The 6,876-nt window shown below is 40.8% G+C and overlaps 1 protein-coding gene across 1 annotated transcript in view; it reads left to right on the top strand.

The window, feature by feature from the left end:
• Positions 1–2,902: 2,902 nt before the first annotated feature.
• Positions 2,903–6,876, top strand: part of UBE4A (ubiquitination factor E4A) — a 46,893-nt gene continuing 42,919 nt past the window's right edge. The window contains 1 exon segment of the mRNA XM_017883067.1: positions 2,903–2,996. The gene's annotated coding sequence lies outside the window, so the exon portion shown is untranslated.

Raw genomic sequence — 6,876 nt, 5'->3', positions numbered from 1 at the left:
CAAAAAAAAACTGGAGTAAACCATTTGTTTTTCCTTCTCATGATATATAAGTTCACATCTTTGGTCTTTTTCTTACTGACTTACACTAACCCCTTACATATTTGGGAAACTAGGTCTTTTGTGATATTAGTTGCAAGTCTTTTTCCAACTTTATGTGTTTTTTAACTTTGCTTATGGTTAGTTTTTCATGCACACTTTATAATTATTTGCATGTAGTAGAATTCACTGGTCTCTTATGACCTCTAGGTTATGTTTAATATTTAGAAAGTCTTCCTCCATTTTAAAATTATCCTTTTTTAAAAGTTCCCCCATGAATTCCTCTAGCATTTTTATGGTTTTATTTTATGCATTTATATCTTTGACCCATCTTGAATTGATGTTAGCATCAGATCTAATGTAGTAACCAACTTTAAATACAGATAGTTACCCAGTTATTCCAGAAATATTATTGAATGATTCATGTTGTGTCCATCAATTTTAAATGCTGTTACAACCCAACTTACCAGATTATAGCTCCAAGAAGGAAAAGACTTATACTTTTTCACTACGGTATCTTTAGGAACTAGAACAGTGGTAGGCACATTAAGACTGCCCAGGGCTTTTTGTGTGTGTGTAGTAAAAGATATATAACCTAAAATTTACCATTTTAATCTTTTCCTTTTTTTTTTTTTTTTTTTTTCTTTTTTTTTTTTTTTTTTTGAGACAGAGTCTCACTCTGTCATCCAGGCACTCTAGTGCAGTGGCACGATCTCAGCTCACTGCAACCTCTGCCTCCCGAGTTCAAGTGATTCTCCTGCCTCAGTCTCCCAAGTAGCTGAGATTACAGGCGCACATCAACACGCTCAGCTAATTTTTGTATTTTTAGTAGAGACAGCGTTTCACTACGTTGGCCAGGCTGGTCTCGAACTCCTGACTTCAAGTGATCTGCCCACCTCGGCTTCCCATAGTGCTGGAATTACAGGCATGAGCCACTGCACCCAAACCCATTTTAACTATTTTTAAGTATACCATTCAATGGTATTAAATATATCCACAATGTGTAGCCATCATCACTACCCATTTCAGAACTTTTTCCTCATCCCAAACAGAAACTTGGTACCCATTAGACAATAACTCACATTCCCCTCTCCCTCCAATCCCTGGTGACCTCTATTATACTTTCTCACTCAAGGAATGTGCCTATTCTGGGTACCACATATAAATTGAATCAAACAGTATTTAGTCCTTTCTGTCTGGCTCATTTCACTTAGCATAACATTTTCAAGGTTCATCAATGTTTCAGCATGTATCAGAACTTCATTCTTTTTCAAGGCTGAATAAGTCATCTGTAGCTATATACCATATTTTGTTTATGCATTCATCTGTTGATGGACATTCTGGGTTGTTTCCACCTTTTGGTTATTATGAATAATGCTACTGTAAACATAGGTATACAAGTATCTGAGTTCCTTCTTTCAGTTATTTTGAACATCTATGTCAAAGCGGAATTGCTTGATCATATGGTTATACTATGTTTAACTTTTTGAGGAATCATCAAACTGTTTTTCCAAAAAGTCTGGACTATTCAACATTGCCATGAGCAATGCATAGGGTTTCAATTTCTCCACATCTGCCAACAATTACTTTCCTTTTTTTTATATATAATAGCTATCCTAGTAGGTATTAAGTGGTATCTCATGATTTTTATTCTCATTTCCCTAAAGACTAGCGATGTTGAGCACTCTTTCATATGCTTATCCACAATTTGTACAGTTGGCCTTCCATATCTGTGGACTCTGCATCTATGGATTCAACCAACCATGAATTGGAAATATTCCAAAACAAATTTCATCTGTACTGAGCATGTACAGACTTTTTGTCATTATTCCTTAAACAATACAACACTATTTAGATTTACATTGTATTAGGTATCATAAGTGATCTAGAGATGACTTGGTCATCTCTAGGATGACACAGGAGGATGTGCATAGTTTATATGCAAATACTGCATCATTTTATATAAGGAACTTGAGCATCCATGGATTTTGGTATCCAGGGGGTCCTGAAACAAATCCCCACAGGTACCAAGTGGATAGTTATTCTCTTGGAATGTATCTTCTTTGGAGAAATGTCTATTCAAGTCCTTTGCCCTTTTTTGAACTGAACTGCTTGGGGTTTTTTTGTTCATTATATATTTTAGATACTAATCATTTATCAGATATATGAGTTGCAACTATTTTCTCTCATTCTGTGAATTTTCACTTGCACAGCCCTTTTAACTCTTGAAAATTATTTCCTTTATTATTTATGTGTATCCTGATCTCTTGCCCTCGTGATCCACCCATCTCGGCCTCCCAAAGTGCTGGGATTACAGGCGTGAGCCACTGTGCCCGGCCATTTATGTGTATTTCAAAAACAACCTTGTAGGATGTATACCATCTCCACAGAGGAGAAAACTGAAATCCAATCAAAGATAGCACACTCCAAAGATTGCTCCGAAGACAGCACAATAACAAACTTTTAGTTGTTATTGCTGTTAGTGTCATCCCTTTGAATAACAGAGAGTAACAGAAGCTGCTTCAAAAAGGTATAGGACTGGTGGGAAAATAAGACAGCAGACCCCCAACAGAGGTTGCGAGCGGAGCCAGGAATCACAGAGTTTTATCTGCCCTCGGTACGCTGGTTTCCAAAACCCAGCCTCATATTCCACACTCCAAAGCGCACTGCCAGGTGGACCCACTCCCGTCCCCACAATCCTACCTCAAGGCTACTTCCTGCCACTTCCGCCCCGCCTCCAGTCCGCAGCTATACAGCTAGCGCATGCGCTGTAGGAGGATTTGCACACCAGTCCCCCCCCGGGTGAGCCTGCACACGGTGCTTCCGGCGCGGAGATAAACTCCCACGAGCCCCGGCGCTTGTTGATGATGTAACTTCCGGTTGCTGCGCTGAGTCGGAAGTGGGAACCCTTCGGCCACTAAGATTCTGTCGTGTCGTCGCTGCTGGTCCTTCAGGCTCTGGTAAGACAGACGATAGCTTCAGGGGACGGGATCATTGACTTTGCGTTGTGATATTTTCTGCTAGTCCAATGCCAATTCATGCCTGTTCACTCTTATCTTCTCCAAATTCCTTCTCCTGTGCTTTCCTAACCAGGCACCTTCTCTTTCTTGAACTTCGACCCTTTCTGATTTGGAACCCCTTACAGTGCCCCAGCTTCTGATGTCTCTCTGTACATTTCTGTCCCCATCTTTACCAAGCCACTCCTGGACAGGCCGGAGCGCTATCATTGCATTATCTTTTGACTTAATTTCTCTAGAACGTGCCCCAGGCGGGTGGATCTCCCTCCTTCCTGCGAATCCCTTATGGAACATGGAAGGATCAAATATGAAGAATAGATAACAAATAGGCAGATGCCAAGAAGATAAGATTAATCGCGAGTCGTAAGCAAACCAGTTGGATGCATACATCAGGGTGTTGACATTTCTTAAGGCAGGTGATGAGTTCACCTCAGATCTTGGATCATTCTGCTTCATGTGTCCTTGGGTTTAGAAGACACTTCTAAAATTGAGTGACCATGCCTCATGACCTTATATTTGATGAGCCTTCCCTTTAGGTTCAGTTGTATGCCCTGAGAGCAAGCATATGTTTAGTCTCGCTGTCATTTACTGTTTTGGCCTCACGTGGAAGCCCACCTGCGATAAAATGGGATCCAAGAAGGACTGCTGTCTGCTTTTTGACTTGAGATCCTTCTAGGTTGCAGATAGATGTGTTGATGGAATTTTGTTGCCACATTCGTCTGGCCTGATAGTGTTAGGTGAAACATATGACAACGAAAATTGTTTTTTAATTTATATTTTAAATTGATATTTTAATTTATATTTTAAATTGATAGATGTATTATTTACCAGGGCACAGACCTTATGGGAGAATATGATTTGATAGAGCTTGATTTTGACAATCCCAGTTTTACAAAGTGTTCCAGATATTTCTGTTTAAAAACAATACCAGCCGGGCGCGGTGGCTCACGCCTGTAATCCCAGCACTTTGGGAGGCCAAGGCGGGCGGATCACGAGGTCAGGAGATCGAGACCATCCTGGCTAACAAGGTGAAACCTCGTGTCTACTAAAAATACAAAAAATTAGCCGGGCGTGGTGGTGGACGCCTGTAGTCCCAGCTACTCGGGAGGCTGAGGCAGGAGAATGGCGTGAACCCGGGAGGCGGAGCTTGCAGTGAGCCGAGATCGCGCCACTGCACTCCAGCCTGGGTGACAGAGCAAGATTCCTTCTCAAAAAAAAAAAAAAAATACCAAGTCTGATGTTAACACAGTTGTGTGTTCTTGAGAGCTGACAATGGTCTCTTTAAAGGATTAGTGGTACTATTCATAAACAAAAGCTTGAATCAGGAGGAAGTGACAGAATTTTGTAGGACAGCTATTATAGATATAGATCTTTGCAGCAAGTATATCAGAGTGAAACTTGTTTTCAAGGAGGACATATTTTAAAAGAATCAAATCCAAAAGCTTCTAAGGATTGGTAGTTGTACCATCCCAAAGTGTCTGACAACAGGATAGTGTTGTATCTCTGTATGGTGTTGAAAATAGGAAAAAACATGTATACACATATATGTGTGTATATATATTCACACACATATATATATGTGTGTGTGTGTGTGTGTATATATATATATATATATATATTTTTTGGGGGACAGAGTCTGGCTCTGTCGCCCAGGCTCTGCTCTGGAGTGCAGTGGCGTGATCTCAGCTCATGGCAACCTCCATCTCCCAGTTTAAAGTGATTCTCCTGCCTCAGCCTCCCAAGCAACTGGGATTACAGCCTGGCTAAGGCGTGGTGGTGTGCGCCTGTAATCACTTTTAGTAGGATTTCACCACATTGGCCAGGCTGGTCTCAAACTCCTGACTTCAAGTAATCTGTCCACCTTGGCCTCCCAAAGTGCTGGAATTACAGGCGTGACATATTGCACCCAGCCCTGAAAATAGGAGATTATAAATCCCGAGTGACATTATTGAATATTAAACAAAATATTTAGGTTTCATTTTATCAGACCTTTAGAGTGGGTGATTATCTAGGTACTCTTATTTATTTTGGTAAGTCCATTGAACAAATCTAAAGTTTGTACACAGATTTGACGTACCTGTGAAAAAGATGAGCTTAGTGAAAGGTAGGTGAGAACCTTTTTGTTTTTCACAGATAGTAGAGATGACAACAGAGACTTATTTCCATCCACCATTCTACACATGCCAAGATACCAAAGAACCAGCGTCTAGCCTGGTAGCTTGACCTTCCACTGCAACCTAAGACAAGTAGTAAAGCCCTTACCTTGAAGTAGGATCATGGTCACGGTGATGCTGTTGATTACAAGGAGTTCAGAAAGAACTACGTGTAAGATTGAAGCCATTCAATAACTACTTATTTAGGATTGTGTGATTGTGATGTATAATGCTAGACACAGAAGAGAGAATAATCAGATATGAACATGTAATCAGAAGAGCTTACAGCCTAGCAATACAGAAGATCTGCTTAGAAATACAATGCAGAAAGTTTAAACTCCTAGTAAAAATAGAGGTAAAATGTAGAAAGCTAGCTTCTTTATACAGTACAACAGTATAGTATTGAGAAAGAAGGAAGTAATGCAATTTATGGTGATAAATTCTTCTTGTTTATCTTGGTAGTCTTTTTTTTTTTTTTTTTTTGAGACAGTTTCCCTCTGTTGCCTAGGCTGGAATGCAGTGGCATGATCTTGGCTCACTGCAACCTCTGCCTCCCAGGTTCAAGCGATTCTCCTGCCTCAGCCTCCTGGGTAGCTGGGATTACAGGTGCACGCCACCACACCTGGCTACATTTTTTTGTGTTTTAGTAGAGATGGGGTTTCACCATGTTGGTCAGGCGGGTCTCGAACTCCTGACCTCATGTTCTGCCCGCCTTGGCCTCCCAAAGTGCTGGGATTATAAGCATGACCCACCGTGCCCGGCCTTCTTGATAGTCTTAAGAGCTTCCCTGTCATATATGCCGTATTCCTGGCTTTCAGCTTTCTTTCTGCTTATGTGTTGCAGGTGATCCATGTCCTTTGTAATAATCTGGCCACTTTTCAGTTGTGTTTTAAAAAACATCAAACTGGTTTAGGCATTTAGGGAAATTTTATTGGTTTTATAACTGAAAAGTCCAGACTTCTCTTTCCATCTCTCAATTCTATTTTCTAGTGTATGTTGGCTTGGTTTTAGGCTAGGCCTTTTCTAAATGGTGTAAAGATGGCAACTCTAACTTACCGGCCTAGCATCTCAAGCAGGAAAAGCTCACTTTTCTGTAGGTTCAACTGAAGTCATGAAGCTGGTATTCACTGACTCTGTTAGGCATCCATGGTGTCTTTTGCCCACTCCTGGATCAATTGCTTTGGCCGGAAAATGCTGTATTCTTTTAGCCCAGCCAGACTTGTATGTTCATTCCTGGGACTAGTGGGTGAAGTCAACCCCTTCTGAACTGGTCAACCTCTTCTGGATTGAGTGGAGTGGATACCCAAAGGAAAAAATGAATGTGATGTTTTAGAGAGAAAATAACAAGAGCTCAGTATACTTTTAAAATACCTCTGGGATTTGAGGTATTTTAGGATGGAAGTAGAAGGGTGGTCAGCTAACAATAAGACAATTCTTGGTGGTTTTACATTAACTAGAGGAAATAATTAAACTTATGCAGTAATTACATGGGGAAAAGCCCCTCATTAATTTCAATACTAAATATGGTATCTTTCCCTTTTGCATTATTAAGCTTGACTAAAATATAAGAGCTACAGGCTGGGCGCGGTGGCTCAAGCCTGTAATCCCAGCACTTTGGGAGGCCGAGACGGGCGGATCACGAGGTCAGGAGATCGAGACCATCCTGGCTA

This window comes from Rhinopithecus bieti, unplaced genomic scaffold (assembly GCF_001698545.2).
Source record: "Rhinopithecus bieti isolate Rb0 unplaced genomic scaffold, ASM169854v2 scaffold_11964, whole genome shotgun sequence".
NCBI lineage: Eukaryota > Metazoa > Chordata > Mammalia > Primates > Cercopithecidae > Rhinopithecus > Rhinopithecus bieti.
Note: the sequence above shows the minus strand (reverse complement) of the source record. Positions and strands in the feature narration are given on the sequence as shown.